The sequence below is a fragment of the Protopterus annectens genome, chromosome 1.part0 (genome assembly GCF_019279795.1).
Source record: "Protopterus annectens isolate FY-2018-M chromosome 1.part0, PAN1.0, whole genome shotgun sequence".
NCBI classification, from domain to species: Eukaryota; Metazoa; Chordata; order Ceratodontiformes; family Protopteridae; genus Protopterus; species Protopterus annectens.
In genome coordinates, this window is record NC_056725.1 from 1,741,645,882 (window position 1) to 1,741,666,821 (window position 20,940).

Genomic DNA, 20,940 nt, shown 5'->3' on the forward strand with positions numbered 1-20,940 from the left:
AAAATGAAATGTATCAGATATGTTTGATAGGCTCTTCACTAACTGAAGATATTCTGTTGCTGAATCAAAAGTGAAGAAAACAACCAAACATCGCTAAAAAGTAGCAGAAGTTTAATAGGTACGTGCCTTCACTTACTAAGGTGGTTCTGCAGACCACAAAAACAAGATAAAACAATGCTTGAACAAAAACATTTAAATAAAACTGAGGCAAAATCCTTCAAAGCCCCTGGGCCTGTGGAAAATACGGCCCAGACCGCAGAATCCTTTATAAACGCATTCTATGAACACCCTCAGGAATGCAGGATCATGCAATCCCAAATAAAACCAAGACCCAATCCTCCAAAGGCAGACGTCCTGTCTGGTGGACCCCAGCCATAAACAAACTATACAATAGAAGGAGGAAGCTACTACATGATAGAGCAAAATCCCAAAAAGGGAAGGCATCTCTGATCAGTATTAGCAAAAAACTACGGGCACTCATAAAATCGTCTAAGGCCAGCTTCGAGAGAAAAATTGCACAGGACACTAAGGATAATCACAAGGCTTTCTTTAGTTATGTTAGGAACCTGGGTGGGAATTCCCAGATATGCTCAGAATTAGTCCAAAATGACAAAAAATACACCGAGCCCACAGACATTGCCAACATCCTAGCTGACAGGTTCAGTGCAAACCTCTCCCCCCTCTCCCCACCAAAAGGGCAAATATCTATCCCAACAGAGTGCTGCCCCCCTGACATCTCAGATGCTCAGGTAAGAGCCACCCTCTCCAAAGCAAAAAACACAGCATCAATGGGACCAGACGGTGTCCCGGGCTGCGTCTTACATGAACTACAAGAAGAGCTAAACCCAAACATAAAACTACTGTTCAATCTTAGCCTTACTACAGGATATGTACCCAAAGAGTGGCGTACAGCAACAGTGGTCCCTCTCCACAAAGGTGGTGCCTCAACGGATCCTGGAAACTATCGCCCCATAAGCCTGACTAGCTTGGTCTGCAAAGCTATGGAAAGGATCATCATGGACCTCATAAATAAAGATATTGGGGACCTACAGACACTGGATCCTACCCAGTTTGGCTTTGTTAAGGGCAGATCCTGCCTCTTAAACCTGGTCGATTTCTTTGAAACAGTCACCAAGGCCATTGACAAGGGAAGGTGGTCCACACAGCCTACCTGGACCTCGCAAAAGCCTTCGATACAATACCCCACTCGGGCATTATAGATAAGCTCACCAGCTTAAATATAAACCCCTATGTCACTAGATGGGTTGCAAACTGGCTCAAGGACAGAACCCACATGGTTAGCATTGCTGGAGCCATGTCAGACTCCAAACCAGTTACAAGTGGCGTCCCACAAGGCTCAGTCATGGGACCTCTCTTGTTCGGTATATATCTCGGTGGTACAGGCCAACACGGAAGGACTGTGGCTGACCAAGTTCGCAGATGACTGCAAACTGGGCGCCATAATCAACTCTCCAGCCGACACAAGCATCCTTCAAAAGGGCCTCATAGAAACAGACAACTGGTGCCAGAGCCATGGCCTCAAGCTAAACGCCAAAAGTGTATAGTCATCCCCTTTGGCAAAAACAAAGTGCCCACAAATTACCACAGAGGTGGTAATCCATTAAGTACAGAAGAAGTCATTAGGGACCTGGGGACCCAAGTTGATAGCAATCTCTAATTTGACAACCACGTGGCCAAAGTGGTTAGAAAAACATTTTATATAGCCCACCTAATCATGAAGGGATTCACATCTAGATCAGGGAGGTCATCGTGCCTCTTTACTCATCCCTCATCAGGCCCATAATTGAGTACAATGCCCCTTTGGGATGTACCTTACCAGACACCTGCAGCAACTGGAAAGACCCCAAAAGTACCTCACCAAGAGGATCAAAGGGCTCAAACAGATGCCATATGCTGCCCGGTTAAAGAAACTCCAGCTCTACTCAGTGGCATACCGCCTGCTCAGAGGCGATCTGTGCCTGACGTATAAAGCCATGTCCAACCCGAATTAAAGGACATGCTGCACCTCAGAAAATCCAAATCCCATCGAGCTATGCTCGAGAGACTTGAACCTCAGCACTGAAATAAATAGGACATGCTGGAGGGACAGATTCATAACCCAGAGGCTCCCTTCACTCTGGAATAAAATCCCAGTCCAGGTTAGGCAGAGTCCCACATTGACTCTCTTCAAGAGGAATCTTGATGAGTGGATGGGAGATCGTAGGTTTACCTCGGCTATCACTTCTGTGTCACTGTTAGACAGAGGCACAGTATACTAACCTCAAAAAAAGGCATAGCAAAATTAATTTAAAATGGGTGGCGAAAGCCAAACACACTCTGGCTAGGCTTATAAATGCCCTAGGGCAGATAGTCTACTATGAACCTATGAACCTATAACAGAGAAAATTATTCAATAAAGTAATCTGTGAACCTTTAGGGCTGGCTTTAAAGGTGTAACGCCATTTAAACCATGGTTCTTGTTTGCTTGAAGTGTTACTATCCAGTTCAACTCTGCTAGCTCAACCTTATTGACAATGTCCCCTCCCCTTATATCATCTTAAACTAACTGCTAAACTAAAAAATGAAAAGTATGTGTAGCACTTAGAGTAATATGTTTGGCGAGAGCATTAGTAGCATCTCTTCTCTGTATGTATCTCTTAAGACAGAGATTTGTCTTGCTACCACAAAAACCATAACATTCATTGCAAATAGCTAAATAAACAAGACTTACACTATTCTGTTGCTTATACTTAAGTATATGCACACATTCCTACCAGATGCTGACAGATAAAGACTACGTACCTACTCTGCCTGATTGCTATAGTTAGTCTTCCACCCCTACCCCTGCAATTTCCATCTATTTCATGCCCTTTCAGTGTCCTCACATATTTGCGGTATACTACATCATTAGAACTGCCTGCTGGGGGACTATGAGGACTCCCTTTATAATGAGGATGCCTGGAAGCAGCCTGCCAGGGTGGTGAGTGATACTGCTGGCATCAGCTGTCATGTTGTGCAGTGTCAGCATAAGGATAGTGACCTGAGGAAGCACCAACCAGACCTTCTCCAGTGGAAAGAAAAGGTTTGAGAAAAAAATACAAATTGTTGTTGTACACATATTGCTTCTGCATTGTCACTGCATAGTGTACCAAACCCATGTAGCTGTAACTGCATGTTGCTGTTAGAGACATGGTGTATTCATTACTGTTTGTTTTATATTCTACAGCACCACACTACATGGTGGACAAAAGGATCATCTGCCAGAGGTGGCAAACCAGTCTACAAAGGTAATAGAGCAAGTATAGTAAATTGCAGCATCACTGTAATATTTAATAAACTATAGCGCATGTACCTGAACAGTTGCATTTGTTTTCTTATTTTAATTTTTCCATTTCCTTTTCTATTTTTTTCTACACTGTTGCTTTATCTCAACATATCATTTCAATGCATTGTACACTATATCACTGACCAATTGTTTTACATGTAATTTTTTATGACTTTTCCATTGCTTTTGGTTAAACTGTTTTATTGTTTTGGTCTTCTTCATTGTTTAATAAACTGTACAAAATGTTACTGATCAACTGTATGTGTGTCAAGTTTTTCTTTCTCTACTACTTTTTATTATCATGGTCTGAGTTCTCATTTTATTTTCTTTTTCTGCAGGACTGGCTGTGGTTCAGGCAGAGATAAGGAGGCAGCCACTAAAAACTACATGGTGATGAAGGTCACCCTGTGAATGGCAAAGTACAGTTGTGTAACTACCATAAATGTAGATGTTTGAGTGTATTCACTGTTGCAGTCATTACTCTTGGGTTATCCTGCTGGCAGGCTACCCTCGGTCGGCCAGAATTCCAAAGTCTAGGTCTGGCGTCTGTTGCTGTCGCCTCTTCCCTGACGTCAGTGCGCCAGGGGTATAAAAGATGCAGCCAACGCCATTTTCTTCAGTTTTTCTTGCCCCAGATGTCATGTGCCCCCAAATTGGTAGGCTGAAAAATATGCCAATAAAAATGCATGCACAAAAATAACATTTCCTTCACCTACAAGCAAATACACCAAATAGGTTGTATAGGACAGAGAAGTGCAGATAAGTCCCAGCAAGGAAAAGGGGGATGGTGGGTGGGTAACCTGGACTGCAACAAGGAATACACTCGAACATCTACATTTATGGTAGGTACACAACTGTACTATGTTCATTGTGTTTTACTGTTGCAGTCATTACTCTTGGGTTGAATCCCAAAGCTGAGGAAGTGCGGCTGGGCTAAATAGGATTAGGAGAGGCTATGAGGCCCTGCAGGACTGCTGTGGCAAAGCCTGCTCTGGACTTACAGTAAAGAGGTAAGTGGTAGTGCTTTGTGAAGGTGTGCACTGAACTCCAAGTTGCAGCCTAAGATATATTTGGTTGGTACTCCTCTGAGGAAGGCTGCTGAAGTGGCTGCTGCTCTGCTGGAATGAGGCCTAATGCCCTTAGGCACTGATTTGCCATGTTGAAAATAGCAGAAATGGATGCAATGGCCTATCCATTTAGAAACGGTCTGTTTTGAGATGGCCTTTCCTTGTGATCCTGCAGCATATGACACTAAAAGTTGCTCAGTCTTTCTGAAAGCTTTAGTTCTGTCCAAGTAGAAGCGTAACTGCCTGTGTATGTCCAATGAATGCAGAATCTTCTCACCCTTGTTCTGTGGATTAGGATAAAAGGTTGGCAAGTGAATGGTTTGGTTAAGGGCCACACTGGACACCGCCTTAGGCATAAATGTAGGGTTTGTCCTCAGAGAAACACTGTCTGGATGAAAAATGATGAAAGGTTCCACAGCCATAAGTGCTTGTAACTCTGAGACCCGCCTTGCAGAGGTTATTGCTAGGAGCAGAGCTGTTTTCCAGGATAGTAATTTTATATCTGCTGTTGATGCTGGCTTGAAAGGAGGCAGTGTGAGTTTTTCCAAAACATAATTGAGGTCCCAGGCCGGAATTGGTGCTCTCCTTGGAGGCCTAATGTTTTTGGCCCCTATGAAATACTGCCTTATTAAAGGATGAGAAAAGATAGGTGGTTCCGTATTGTAATGGGCTGAAATAGCAGAGGCATGAATCTTAACTGATGAGAAGGAAAGGCCTTTGTTCAGCATCTCAGTTAGGTATTGTAAAATCTGAGGGATATTTGGTACACACGTGTCAATGCCTTGTTCCTGGTTCCAAGCACAGAATCTCTTCCATTTTTCTGTATAAGATTTTCTGGTGCTGGGCCTCCTGGCCTCCAAAATAACATCCATAACAGCTTTTGAAAGAGGAGTGTTCTGAATGGCTACATTATCCGCCATGCTGCCAGATTTAAGGTCCTGAGTTGGCTGTGCAGGATCTGATTATTTTGTTGGGTCAGCAAGTGAGAAGTTTGAGGCAATATCCATGCTGGACCTTGAGACAAGCTCTTTAGGATTGGGTACCAGTGTTGGTGTGGCCAGTCTGGTGCAATCAGTATCATTTTTGGCTTCTCTTGTCTGACCTTTAGGAGTACCCTGGGAAGGAGAGGCAGTGGGGGAAAAGCATATACCGTTAGATTTTTCCAGCTGAAGGATAGGGCGTCCACTTTCCATGCTTGCTTGTGATAAATCCTTGTGCAAAATCTCTGCAATTGGCAGTTGTGAGGGGAGGCAAATAGATCTATGTCTGGGCATCCCCATTTCCTTATTATCATGCTGAAGACTTGTGGATCCACTTTCCATTTGTGGGGATCCATGAGGTTTCTGCTTAATTTGTCTGCCAGAGTATTTGTTTTTCCTGGCAGGAATTGTGCTTGCAGGTGAATTTGAAAAGCCAATGCTGTGTCCCAAAAGGTCATTGCTTGTCTGCATAGGGGGTAGGAATGTGTACCTCCCTGCTTGTTTATGTACCACATGACCGTAGTGTTGTCTGTCTTTATCAGTAACTGTCCTGGATGAAGCAGGTCCTTGAAAGCTGTCAGGGCATTTTGAACAGCTAGCATCTCTTTTTAATTGATGTGAAGATGCATCTGGTTTGCAGACCATGTGCCCTGAATACATTTTCCTGCCATATGGGCTCTCCAGGCATAATCTGATGCATCCATTGTCAGTGTCTGTCTGGCTGTGGGTAAACTGAATGGCAGACCCTTGTTGTGGTGACAGGCTTCTGCCCACCATTGAAACTCCTGTTGTAGGCGGGGAATGAGTGCAATTACTGTCTCCAGGCTGTGGCAATGCTGAGTCCAAACACTTTTTAGGTACCATTGTAGTTTCCTCATATGCAGTCTGGCATATGGAATTAGTAGAATGCAAGATGCCATGAAACCCATGGCCTGCAGGATTTTCCTTGCAGATAAGTGGGTTTGTGTTGCCAATTTCATGAAGTAAGTAGTCAGATGCTTTTGTTTGTCTGGCGTGAGATAAGCCATCTGGGCAGTTGTATTTAAGCTTGCACCCAGGAATATTATCTCTTGAGAGGGCATTAGGTTTGATTTCTTTTCATTTACTGTGTACCCTAGGCCAATTAGTAATCTTTTTACAAACGCCAGATGCTTCAGAAGAATGTCTTTGTTCTCTGCTTGAATTAGGCAGTCATCCAAGTAGGGATATATTTGAATTCCGTTTTGTCTGAAAAATGCTATTACTGGTGCCAGGCATTTTGTGAAGACCCTGGGCGCAGTAGATAAGCCAAAAGGCAGTGCAGAGAATTGGTAATGCATTGAGCCAGCTATGAATCTGAGGTATCTTCTGCAAGATTGTCTGATTGGGACATGCAGGTATGCCTCTTTTAGGTCCAAAGTTACGAGCCAAGCCTTCTTGCCCAGCATGGGCAGTAGCTGCTGTAGAATCAACATCTTGAATTTTGGAACTTCCAGAAATGTATTTAAAATTGACAGGTCCAGAATTGGTCTCCAGGTTTTGTTCTTTCTGGGTACTAGAAAAAGTCTGGAGTAAAATCCTTGCCCCTGCTCTTGTTGTGGTACTTGCTGAATGGCCCTCATGTCCATGAGGGCTGTAATTTGTTTTTGTGCCTCTGCCCATTGACTGATGTGGCAGGCTGGGTGTGAAAATGGAACCTGTAGCCTTGGGACACTATGTTCAGGACCCATTTGTCTTGGGTAACCATTTTCCAATTTGATGAAAAAAGCGCTAGTTTTCCCCCTAAGGGGGCTGCCAAAAGAAAAGTGCTTGGATCTGGAAGAGGAAAGTCATTGGGACTGTTTCCTGTAAGGTTGTGATTTGTCTTCTCCGCTTTTGGAGGTAGGAGCACCCCATTGTTTAGGCCTCTATGAGCCCTGGGGCTGAGAGCTGCCTCTGGGACGCCTGTATCTGCCGCTTTATGGTATGTCTGATGCTGGAAAGGACCAATTTGTAGTGGGCCAGTTCCTGCTAAACCTGGGTGGCTGAACCTGTAAGAAATCCTTGACTGTCTGCATGGATTATGCTTTATCCTCCATTTTTTCAACACCTCTTCTGCTTTAGTACCAAACAAAGTATCATGCTATAATGGTGCATCTAATAATTTTGCTTTAACACGATCAGGCAGATTCTGTTCCTTTAACCAAGCATGCCTTCTAATAACAGAAGCTGTAACAGCGGCCCTGCAAGAGGTCTCCAGTGAATCATAACCACATTGCAAAGTATGCTTTCCCACTTGTTCAGCTGCATGCAATAAATCCTACAATTCTTTCTTCTCTGAACCTTCAGCATTTGTCAACAATTTCTGTTTAAGCAGTGACATTAAATATTGCTGATATTTAAGCATATGAAACTGACAATTTAAAGCCCTTACAGCCAGGGTAGCAGAAGTGTAGACTTTTTTCCCCCATCTGTCTAGAGCCCTAGAATCCCTATCAGAGGGGACAGGGTTTTTTGCAGTGGAAGCTTTAATCCCTTTGGGAGCCGGAGATATAGTTTCTGGGTCAGCAGTGGGGTTTTTATATAGGAATTTATGAGAATCCGGGACCCTGTAGTACCTGTCTGGCTTAGCAGGTGCAGGGGGTAAAGAGTCAGGGGACAGGCCGGACTCTGAAAATACATCATCTGCAATATCCAGGACAGGCAGAATAGCAAGGGGTCTGTGCTGAGGAAGTAGCAGAAAGTCTCTGAGCCTTTTCTTAGATTCAGAATAATCTTGGCTCTCCCAGTGGAAATGCTCCCTCATGGTATGCAGGGTTTCCCCAAAAGAATAATCCTCAGGAGGAGAGGCTGAAGGAATGGATTCTTCAGCATCAGAATCCTCATAGGGAAGCATGGAGTAATCCTGTTCAGAAGAGGAATCAGAGGAAATAGAAACCTGATCAGAAGAATCATACTCAGTCTCTTACCTAGGCCTGTTGTCAGGAGGGGGATGGGAGCCCCTGATCAAACTAATTAGGTCTTCGGCCATTTTGAAAATCTGTTTTTTAGGCATGGAAGTCTGAGAAGGAGAATGCTGTACTTGTTTCTTTGCCTTTAGAGCTGCTTTAGTCTTTGTCTTTGAAGCTGAAGATGGCTTAATATATAGTTGTGTAGGTCTGAAGACACCCTCAGAAGCCGATGGCTGCTCAGCAGCTTCAGACCCATCTGAGGGAATGATTTCCGAGTGTCCAATACCTTGAGTTTCCAGAGGCCCAGTTGGCTCCACGTGGGAGTTGGAAGCGGCCTGTGGCTCTGAGGTAGCGGGCGCCAGGGGCTGCGAAAGCACCTCACTGAGAACCGGTGAACCGGCGACTGGCCTAGCAGAGGCTTTGTCGTCAGTATTGGACCTCGGATGCCTATCCTTTTCCTTGTCCTTGCTTTTTTTGTAAACTCCAGTTGTCAGCTGGTCCACCGGCATTATATAATTAAATCTTCGGCCAAAGTAATGAAATGCAGAATCGAACCGATGCTTGATAGTGCGTTGGTTAAATCTAGCACAAAACCGACAGCTAGCAACGCTGTGATCAGGGCCTAGGCAAGGAATACAGTAAGAGTGAAAATCCTTATGAGGTATTTGCTTCCCACAAGAAATACAATTGTTAACTTTTTCTGACATCGGTCTGGAGCAAGAAAAAAGTTTCCCCAATGGGGTACTTAGCTTTAATGAAGACTTTGGTTCTGAAATTCGGATTTGAAAATCTCAGGAGTCGACCGACCGACACTTGCGAACTGCTTTTGCTTTGGGCACTGCGCGGCAAGAAAGACTGCAGAAAATGGCGTTTGCTACATCTTTTATACCCCTGGCGCACTGACGTCAGGGAAGAGGTGACAGCAACAGACGCCGGACCTAGACTTTGGAATTCTGGCCGACTGAGGGTAGCCTGCCAGCAGGATAACCCAATAGTAATGACTGCAACAGTGAAACACGATGAACATCTATGGAGGGCTCACTGGTGGTTTCCACTGCTGGCCCTGTGGTGAGGAGGGGTGTAGGCTCATCATCAGAAAGTGGTGTAGAGGGATCCTCCTGGGTCACATAATGTGAAATTTGACAGCTAGTAATGAACTAAGTGGATCTGTGGCTTGATCCCCGCATTGGCATGCTGGAGCACATGTTTGAGCAGTTTTTAGAGTCATGCAGCCAACTAGCCTCAAGCATCAGAGTATCTGAGGTGGAACTCGCACATGATGTCAGGCTCAGAAGTGAAGAGGTTCCCTCCTTCTGGAGTAGCTTAGCAGGTCTTCATCTCCCCTCCTTTCCCTCATCATTGTGCTCCCCCATCCTTTCATGTCACTCTCCATCACCTGTTTGCATCCAAATCTTCCTCAAACTATCTGTCAGTCTGCACGTATTCACTGTTGCTCTTCACTTACGTGTCACTCCCACCTTTATCAGTCTGTCTGCACTGCACGTTTGTCTGTCTGGCTCTGTTTCCCTCCCTGCTCTGACAACCTTTAAGTCTAGTCTCAATGACTGGATGGCTAGACACAAAGTTACACCAGAACTGTCATGTACAGTCTTGTATGCTTTTTGAGGTGTGATATTATGTACTTTAAAAGAAAGGCACAAACTTTTAAGTGCACCTACTTAAAGGTATATATGGCTAGGCATCTCATGGTCATCATGAGTGCTTGCCTAGAATTGTTTGATGTTCACTATACCCTCCTTCCTACCCATACTTTTCCTTTCTGCCTTCCTCCATCCTTCTAAAAAGTACAAAAAAAAAAAAAAAAAAAAAACAGAGCACCTGTCAGGAAAAAAAAGGTATATTCTTCCCCTCAGCAACATACTTACCTTCCCACTGCCCTTTTGCATATCCTCTGTTTGCTCTTCCTCATATCTTGGTTTCCTATCTTCCCACTTATATAATAAAATTGGTTGCCATTTTTGCTATGGTGCCCTTGTATGAGCTCCTGTTTTAATGAACATCTGAATATGCACAGCATCTGGCATGCTATTTGCATACTGCTGTCCCTGGATCATGTGATCACTTATAGGGCAATCGGCACAGCTGTGAGACAAATGTTGCTTTTGCAAATGCAGATTCTTTATGCAACTATGCCTTTGGCATAACCATGCAATGTCTCTCCCAAATCTTCTTCACCAAACAATGTTCAGTTTTCCTGCACATGTGCCCAAACCACTGTTATCTGTTCTCTTTGACCTTCTCTACAACTGGAGCTACTTTGGCTTCTGCTCATATGTCATAATTTCTTCATCTGTGCAACAGTTTGCATTCTACCACCCTTCTCAAGCACTTCATCTCCATCACTTCTATCTTCCTTAACTGCTCTACCTTCACTGCCCATGTTTCTGTACTATACAGAATTACTAGTCACACCACTGTTTTGTACAACTTACTTTTCAGCTTCTTTGGCTTTCTTCTGTCGCACACTACTCTTCACACTTTGTCATTTGACTGCAGCTCTTCAGATTCTAGATTTAACCTCATAATTAAGACTTCTCCTCAGTCACCCTTCACTGATACCTGAAGATTTTAACCTGCCCTAATATTTTCCCTTCTATCGAAATGTTTAGCTTCTTCTGATTTCTACTATTTGCTGCCATTATAACTGTCTTCTCTGTACTCAGTCTCATCCCATGTGTCTTCAGTTTTGCACTCCATTCTACTGTCATTTGCTGGAGCTCAAGTTCAGAGTTTACTTGTAATGCCACATTGTCTACGTAACAACAGCTTTACTTAACTGTCCCCTCCAACCTGCTTGCTAATGTAGTCTATCACTAGTACGAACAACTCATAGGGTTCTTGTAATGGCCTGCATTAATTCTACCAATATTTTCTGGGACTTACAACCATTGCAGGACAGTTCAAATGCTTTTTTAGGACTTTGTCATATGATTTCTTCAAGTCTAGGAATGCCCATATGAACTGCTTCCTCATCTTTAACATTTGCTCCTCTATATGACTTACGGCAAACATTGGGTCAGCTGTGCTGCATATTGTATGAACTGCACACTGTCCTTACTTTCAACTGCTACGAATATTTATCAATCACTCTTCTCCAGCAATTTCAAGAAGTGTATCAGGAATCTTGTACAGTTGTGAATGTCTGCTTTTTTCTTGCATACTGGTACGAGAATGCTTTTTCTTTAGTTATCTGTGACATGGCACTTAGGGAAAATCTCGAATCACCAAGAACAACGGTCATGAACTACATAAAATCCAACATAAGTTTATTTAAGCACTTCCATTCATCTCCATTTTTATGAACTTCATCAGAGAAATATCCAAACAAGAAAACTAGTTTAAATACCCCTCCAAAGAGGTCATGTGACCATTCCATCCCAATGATATCATCAAGCCAACCTTTCCATCGTAACTAACAGGACAAAATTCATTCATATAAAAACCACATTATTAAAAACAGTGCAATATAAAGTATATATATATATATATATATATATATATATATATATATATATATATATATATATATATATATATATATATATATATAAAATACTTACACATTCTAAATAGATACTGATAAAACAATGATCATTCAAAACCTTCAATTTACACTTCTAAATAATGACAAATACTTTATTCCTATCTTTCTAATGCTTTCATTTTTAATATACAATGAATTAAACAAAAATCATTCAGACCTAGAAAACTATATGCATTCAATTTGAGTTGCCAAATTAGTTCCTTCCTTTCCAAATGCAATGCCCAGGGTCCACCCCTTATTTCATCCCTAACTCGGTCAATTACCTTATATTTAAATTCATGCTCTGGGTTCAGGAAAAAGTACAGTTTTGTACCTACCATAAATGTAGATGTTCGAGGATCTACATTGCTGCAGTCATAACCTGTGGGTAGTCCGCTGTCCTCGATCGGCCCGAATACCAAAGAGCTGGGCTGGCATCGGTCATTGTCGCCTGGAGCTGACGTCAGTACGTAGTAGTACTTAAGCGCATGACCGACGCCATATCCTCAGTCTTTCTTGCCCCAGATGTCAGAAGGCCTAAGAATGAAAGAAGGCCAGAGCCAAAATAGTAAACACACAACAACTACCAGTGTGGAAATAAAGATTATTCCAAAAAAACACTGCAACCACAAACTATAGAGGGGAAGGAGGGAGGGATAATTGGACTGCAGCAATGTAGATCCTCGAACATCTACATTTATGGTAGGTACAAAACTGTACTATGTTCTTCGTCTCACATTGCTGCAGTCATAACCTGTGGGTAGAATCCCAAAGCAAAGGAAAAGGGAGGCTGGCAAACTAAATAGCATTAGGAGCTGCTAACATGCCCTGTAAAACTGCAGTGGCAAACCCAGCCCTGGACTTGGAATAAAGAGGGAGATGGTAATGCTTAGTAAAAGTGTGTACTGAACTCCAAGTAGCTGCCTCCAAAATATCCTTAGTAGCTACCCCCCCTCAAAAAAGCAGTAGATGTGGCAGTAGCCCTAGTAGAATGAGGCAAGAAAAGACAAAGCAACGGGGTACTTAGCCCAACTTGGTCTTCGGTCTGAAACTCGATAAATGACAATTTCAGAACGCCGAATGGCACTTGCAAACGCTGCTTCTGCTTCGGACCACGCGGCAAGAAAGACTGAGGATATGGCGTTGGTCATGCGCTTAAGTACTACTACGTACTGACGTCAGCTCCAGGCAACAATGACCGACGCCAGCCCAGCTCTTTGGTATTCGGGCCGATCGAGGACAGCGGACTACCCACAGGTTATGACTGCAGCAATGTGAGATGAAGAACATCATGTTTAGCCAAAGTATTGTGAAATTTGAGCTTCCTACTACTATACTAGTGCTCATAAATACGGTCCTTAAACTTTCATTCTGTTTTTCCTATACAGAAGCTATGACATCTGGCACTTAGATAAATAAACAGGTCTACATTAGTTTGCCAAAAACACTTTCCAGTGAACACGCATTCATTGACCGTCATTCAGTGAAAATCACATCCACAATTCGCTGAATACTCCCAGAGAAAGACGCAGTTAGCCAAGTACACAACTTTACCCTTTCTCCACTGTAGTGTGATCTTGGAGTTGGTATACATAGTTAGGGGGGATGTGAGGGGGTGAAGCTCCCCCACTTGGGTGGGTTTGACTTAACTAGATGTGGGTCCATTGTGTTGCAGGGCAAGTATTTCTTTGTCCTGGGAGTATTCAGCAAATTGCGGAAATGATTTTCACTGAATGACTGTTGATGAATGCATGTTCGCTGGAAAGTGTTTTCTGTGAACTAATATAGACCCAAATAAACAACCCCTTTTGAGTTACAGTTATACTTGCCCTTTATAATGTACAGCCTGTCTCTAATAATAAAGGTATCATCTGTTTCTATATACTTACAATAGTGACAAGAACAACACGTAAACATTCCAGGGTCCTCACTTTTTGTTTTGTTCCATTCTCCAGAGTATCGTTAACATTGTCCCCCCTCCTTAAAAATTACCTTAGGTTTATTACCTAAATTGCTCCTAACATTTACATTTTTCTCCAAAATGATCCAGGTCTTATTTAAAATTTGTCTCAGCATCCTATAATCAGTGTTAAAAGTAGTAATAAAACTAGAGCTGAAACATATGTCCAGTTCATTAGTCATTAAGAGAGAGAGGGAGGGGTGGTCCAACCATGCATTACATTATCAGGGAGGGGATTAACATTATCCAACAATTCATTTTTATTCAAAGCATTTAAGATAGGTTTAAAATAACCTGCTAATCTTTTATTATGTACTTCCTTGACCAAAAATCAGCTGAAAGCAAGCAACACTAGAACGATACTGATGAGCTGATTGATCAAGTAATTGATACTTTTAACTGATTCAACTAGACTATACATATATTTTAGCATACATTTTTTTTTTTAATAGATATGTGGCATTATATTGTATCATAACTATGTTCACCATTTCATGTTCACCACAAATAATGGTGTATATATGTTTTATATGCATCAATTGTAATTTGTAACAGTTTATAGGTTGTTATATTAGTGTATGATACTTTTGTTCATAATTATATTATTATGCAATTAATTGGAGTGTATAAATATGTAAGATTTTAGCATTTTATTGTTCTGAGGAAGACTACTTCCTTGACCAGTTCGTCGAATAAGTCTGAAGGCTAACCTCACTTCTGAAACATCTCCCAAAGTGTGTGACACTCATCCAAAAAAATCTTTATCTACAGAAACCATTCTTGCCGCACGTACTAATTGTCCTTTCACTACTGACCTTTGCTGGTTGTAGGGGTGGGAATTTGTGAAAAGGTGTTACGTTCATAGTGTTATTGATACATTCAACAAACCCATTACTTTTATCAATGCTGTCCCACCAAATTATAAAAATATCATCCAAATAATGAGTAAACATACAAATTGGATTTCTCATAACAGGACTGTTAATTACAAATTCCCGGTCCCAATGTGCCACAACAATATTGGTGAAAATGGCACCACAAGGTGACCCTATCGCCACCCCATTACCCACCCACATCGCAGTAATAAAATATACAAAATTATTGCTGAGAATAATGTTTGATAGCTCTTCATATAAATTTATATCATTATGCTCAACACCCTTCTCAAATAAAAACTCAGTCACCCACTGAACCCCCAAATCCTGGGGAATGGCAGAATACAAGTCTCTCGCGTCTACGGTCAGTAGTACATCATTAGGATGATAATCCAACTTGTTAATACTTTCCAGAAAGCGCCAGGAATCCTTACATATCTGTTTTTGTATGAGGCAGTATAGTATTTGAAGGTTTTCTTCATTCAAACTGAAAAAAAAAAAATCAAAAGGAAGCAGCCACACTGTGTAGACCACACTCAAATTCCTTTTGATTTTTTGTTTTTTTAATTTATGGTCACATTCATTTGTAGTATTTTCTTCATTCAATAACTGCTGTACTCCTTCCATATGATTTTGATCTCCTGTGCACTGGTGAGCAGGTTGTTGCTGGACTTGTACATTTTTTGGATGACTGTGTATTATTCTGCATGTCACGTTTGTTAATATTTCTGTTAATCTGTGTATTTACAGTATTCTGTAATATGATGTCAATTTTACCTATGTATATGTATTTTCCATTCTTTTATTTGTGGAGCCTTTCTCCCTGTGCCTAAGCTGAAAATGGATACAATTATCCAGTCAGACTTTCCTGGTTAACAAATGTCAATAAATAAATACCTTTTCTTTATCTTTTCATCTTTGCCTTGCAACTTGATAGAGTTTCTTTGTGCCATCTGCTAAGTCACTTTCTAGATGCTGGTAGAGAGCCTTTGATGGCTAGGTCCTTGCAAATGCAACTGCTCTCTTGACTTTGCTGTTATCCAGTCAGTACTCTTTCTTAGCCTGGCCATCTTTTCTATCTCCCCACTTTTTCCTGAACTCCTTCTTTAGGTAACTTCCTCGACTTCTGCATTCCACCTCCAGCTTTCCTTAAGTAACCTATTTCCATATCTGGCTTGGCTGCATTTTTCTTCTATTGTCTTCATACATGCTGTTTTGAGATGCTTTCATTCTTCTTTGACTTCCTCTTCTTCCTCAGGTGCTAGAGCCCTGAGTATTTCATTGAGCTGTTGTGCTTTCTTTGCAGTCAACGTCCAGGTCTTAAGTCTAGTTTGCAATCTCTGATTCTTTTCCAATGACCTTTCCTTACTAGTGAGAATACTATCTGAATTGAATCATCATTACCACTCTGCTCTGGCGCATAAGGTGAGCTTATGAATGCTGCTCTATCTTTACACTGATGTCTGACTGCCATGAGTCTATCATTGAATCGGATAATATGCCTCACTTTCCTCAAATGACTCTCCCTCACTACAATTCCCCCACCATTTCTAGTCTGTCTTCTTCCAGATTAGTTGACTCTGGATCCTAAGCAAAGTGTTTCTTACCGCACTTCTCATTCACATTGCCTTCTGGATACACAGACTATCCAGTCTCCTCCTTACCATCATTTCATCCTCTTTCAAGCTGCATCTTTTCAGAACCTAAATTAAGTGTAGCAATTTTTAGTTCATATTTGGTATGTTGATTGCTTTTATATACAGCTTTTGTTCAACAGAGCTGTCTAAGGAAACCCAGGCTGAGCAACTAGACAACCAATGGCTAGTCGCTTATCAACCCAGAAAAGCTGTGATTTATGGCAGGCACACCCTGACTAATGGGGAACATAGACCTCTTCCACCTTTAGGTCAAAGTAGGCCAGGTCCTCAACCCATTTACCACTGGCAAATACCCATGCTTATTTCTGGCTACAATATTCAACATTATCAATTCATCTAGAGCCAGTTTTTATACTACTGAATGGCTAGCCCTGAAACTGCATGCTTTCTATAATCTTTGTTCTCCTATCTAGAGGATACTGCAAACCACAGTTGATGTCAAAAGTGGTTGGTTGACACAACTCATCCCACAACAGGCACCACCTAGAGTGTGTGTGTGCTGCTGCCCATGACTCGATTTAGTGTTGGGACAGTCTGAGGTAGAAACACCCAGCATATTTCTGGGAGGTGGGAGAAACTCCACAGAGACTGGGGGAGTACATGTAAACTCCACACAGGCATTGGCTGGGGGTTAGAACTGAATCCTAAACTTGAGGTATTGTAACCTTGAAACCTGAATATGAGGTACTGTAAGTTGCTAACCAAACATTACAAAATTAATATTTACTATTTATTGTTCATAAGTTCATAGAAAATTACTAGGCTAATGGCCCTAGAGCCCTCACAAGCCTAGCCATATTTATCCCGAGTTGTCCCAATTGTCAGTGGTTAGGTGAGTGAAAGTCAAGGAGGTAAGGGTCTATGGTAGTTAATACCACCTTCCTCTGTCCAGGAAGGACATGGGCACCACCCCAGGAGTGAATTTGCAGTCCCCCATCCATTAATCTAGGTTGCGTTTGAAGAGGATGTGTTTCACGTGACTTGGAAGATTCTTCCAGAGAAGCAGCAGTCCCTGGAAGATGATTCTATCTCCCCAGCAAGACCTGTTCATGTCAGAGGCTAGGTCAAGATCCCTGGAGCAAGTGACCTTCATGCAGTTTTATTTATGAATGTGTAGCATTTCCATCAAGGCTGGGTCACAGACTGCCCTATAAGCCAGGCACAGGTCAACCCTTAGCAATCTGCAGGAAACAGAATACAGTGACAGTGCTTTTTAGTCTTTCTGTGTAAGACTTGATTTGTGTACCCTGTAATTTCTTGGTGAGAAACCTCTGTAGTCTCTCCAGTTCTTGCAGGTGTCTGGTAAGGTACATGCAAAAGGGAGCATTTTACTTAATTATTGGTCTGATGAAGGCCGAGTATAATGCAGTTATAACATCTTTAGATCTAGATGTGATGCCTTTACTTATAAGATGTGCCACATAACAAGGATTTCCATACTACTGTGTATACATGGTGGTAAAAGTTCAGACTATCAAACTGAATATACCCAGATCACATACCACTGGGTCTACACTTAGAGGAGTGCTGTCTATAGTGTAATTAGCAGGGATGTCAGCTTTCCCAAAGAAAATAATAATACATTTTTTTGCTTGAAGCTTTAATCCGTGGCTTTGGCACCAATCATTTGTCTGTGTTAACCCTGGATGCAGTATATTAAAATCACTGGAGGACTCAGTGATTGTTTCCAATTTGCAATTGCCAGCAAACTTGGTCAGCCACAGGCCATCCAAGTTTGCATGGACATCTGAGAAATATATTCTGAACAGTAAGGGGACCAGCACAGAACCCTGTGTTATGCCACTAATGACTGGTCTTTTGCTAGAGATGAAATCACACACTTTGACAGTGTGTGTCCTGTCGATGGGCCAGTTGGCTATTCATCTGGTAATGTAGGGGTTAATTCCCAACTGAGAGCGTTTCTCTATAATACCGGAGTGGGGGATTGTGTCAAATGCCTTGGCTAAATCAAGATAGGCAGTATGCAGCGTCTTTCCTCCATCCCAGGGCCTTGGTGACCATCTCGAAGAAGTCAACAGTGTTCACACGAGGCACAATCTACTTTTAAAGAATCCTAACTGGGTTGGGTCCAGAGTTTGGAGATTACCTGTGTCCTTGTTAATAAGATCTATAATGATTCTTTCCATGGCCTTGCAGATGAGGCTAGTCAAGCTTACAGGTCTATAAATTCCCAGGGAAGGTTGATGGTTACTCTTTGTGCAGAGGGATTACTGTTGCTGTCTTCCTTGTAGGTTGTGGTTAAACAGGAATCCAAGTGGGTCTGCTAAGTCATGTCATGTTTTAAGTTGTTTAAAGGGCAACCTGGGATGTTGTGAGGTCCCATATATGCCATGTTTTGGGCCTTGGACAGCGCCAAGATGACCTACTTTCTTGAGATAACAAGCCGAGGAATGGTGGCAGGTATACTTTGGGGGATGACTGGAGGGGACAGGAGGATGAAGTTTGCTCCATATCGGTCAGCTAGCAGGTTCAGTTCAGTGCACAGCTGGGTATTCCCTTTAAGATTTCAGATATACTTAAAGAATGCCTTGTGATTATTCTTAGCTAGGAAGGCTATTTTTGCTTCATAATTAGCTTTGGAGGCTTGACAAGATCTCTAATTTGTTTAAGATGGAGAGGGATTTCTTCCTCTGTTGAACCAGTCCCCTCTTGTTCTTGGACATTAGTTTCTTTCTCTTGTTGTATAGCCTTATACTAAGGGGCCACCAGGGTGGCTTGTTTTTTTTGGCAAGACTGGTTTTAATCCAGTCAGGTACAGCCAGTTCTATACAACTGCTTAAGTGGTTATAAAAGTCATTGGTGTACACCTCTGCATAGAGTCCGTGTCACCTGCATTTGAGGAGGCTTTGAAACTTTTTATACCATCACTTAGTAAGAGTGGCTTTGGCTTTATTGGCCTGAATTCTCCATTAAAAGAATTAAAAAGAAAAATATTCTTAAGCATTTTTGAGCTTGATGGGGGGTATCTAGTCTTATAATTACACTGAACAAGACCGATTTATGATGGTGATCTTACCAAGGAGGCCATCACACAGGAGGAGGTGCAATGCTGTCCCATCTTAATGAATACTATGTCCAGGACATTTGGGTCTCTTTTGGGTGTGCAGGCTAGCTGTTCTACAGCATCTGCATTGACAAAGTCCGAGAACCTCTGAGCCAGCATGTTTGTGGCCGTGTCTGTTTCCCACTTGATGGTAGGATAATTAAAATCACCCATGGGTAAGGTGTTGGGCTGTATGGCAACTGACTCCAGTAAGTTCAGGTATGCAGTATGCTTTTCCTGTTTCATGGTGGGAGACCTATTGCTAGCTATGATGTGGTAAGGGACTTTGCCTATAGTTAATTATACATGTAGTAGCTCAAGATAGTCATACTGTTTGACCCGACTCATCCTTAATGAAGATGGATACACCTCCTCCTTTGGTTCTGTCCACCAGGTGTTCTCAGTGGAATAACTATACAAAAATACTCCTCAGATTTGAAATAATATGAACCTAGTACTGGTATTAACTGTTATAAAACTTAAAATAAATCTCTTAAACTAAGTAAATCAAGTAAAAAATCCAATCCAGGATATGTTGAATTCACAGTTTCTTTATTAGTACGCACAGATGAGCGATCCATAAGACTTAATGGTTAATACAATTAAGAACAATTACTTAAAAAGCAGTTGAAGTGGGACTGGTAAAGTTTCCACTGTAAATACAAATCAGTCTGAATGTAGTAAAAACCAAACCCCACTCCTTCCCTTAAAATAAAGTAATAAAAAGGATCCAAGTTGACATAAAATACCATGCTATTGACCATGTTATTCAACATTCCTAAAAATTTCTGTTAATTTTTTTCATCCTTATAAAAACAAAAATGAAAATAATAAAATAAGATTATTTTATCCATTAACAGACTTATTAAGAAAAAATGTCATATGCTTTCAGAAATGCCATATAGCCGAAACACCTTCTGCGCTTAAGGGTTCATTTGCATATATCCCATTATCCTCTTTTACAAGAGGTTTTAAAGAATCACACAGTGAAAACTGTAGCTCGGCTAGGATTTTCTTGTAATTTTTTATTAACTGGTTTGGTTGTGTGTCCTGTTTACTATTTTATTTAGTTGTTAGATGGGATATTTTGCAGACACCTTAATGGTTATACACATCAGCTAGGTACGACAACCCTGTGTTTCTAAAGGTTAGCCAAACAGATCACTTATGCTATGCTGACAAGGTCATAAGAAGACTAAAACATGTATGTCCACAGCTAGTTGGCTTTGGCTTTATTGGCCTGAATTCTCCATTAAAAGACTTAAAAAGAAAAAAATTCATGGGCATTCAGAACTGCCTATAGCTGAAACACCTTTGTGTCATTTGCATATATTCCATTATCCCCTTTTACAAGAAGTTTTAACGAATTACACAGTGAAAACTCTATCTTGGCTAGGATTTTCTTGTAATTTTTTTACTAACTGGTTTGGCTGTTTGTCCTGTTTGCACTTTTATAAAATAAGATTATGTTTTCACCATACTAATTTATTCAAATCTTTTAACTAAAATTGCTTTCAGTTCTCCTTCAGGTCTGTGCACATTAGAAATTCCAAGTTCT

At 41.5% G+C, this 20,940-nt stretch overlaps 1 protein-coding gene across 1 annotated transcript in view; it reads right to left on the minus strand.

Annotated features, from left to right (window-relative positions):
* The window catches only part of PPIL4 (peptidylprolyl isomerase like 4), a 614,262-nt gene that overhangs the window by 49,590 nt on the left and 543,732 nt on the right, over positions 1-20,940 (minus strand). The gene's annotated exons all lie outside the window — the stretch shown is intronic.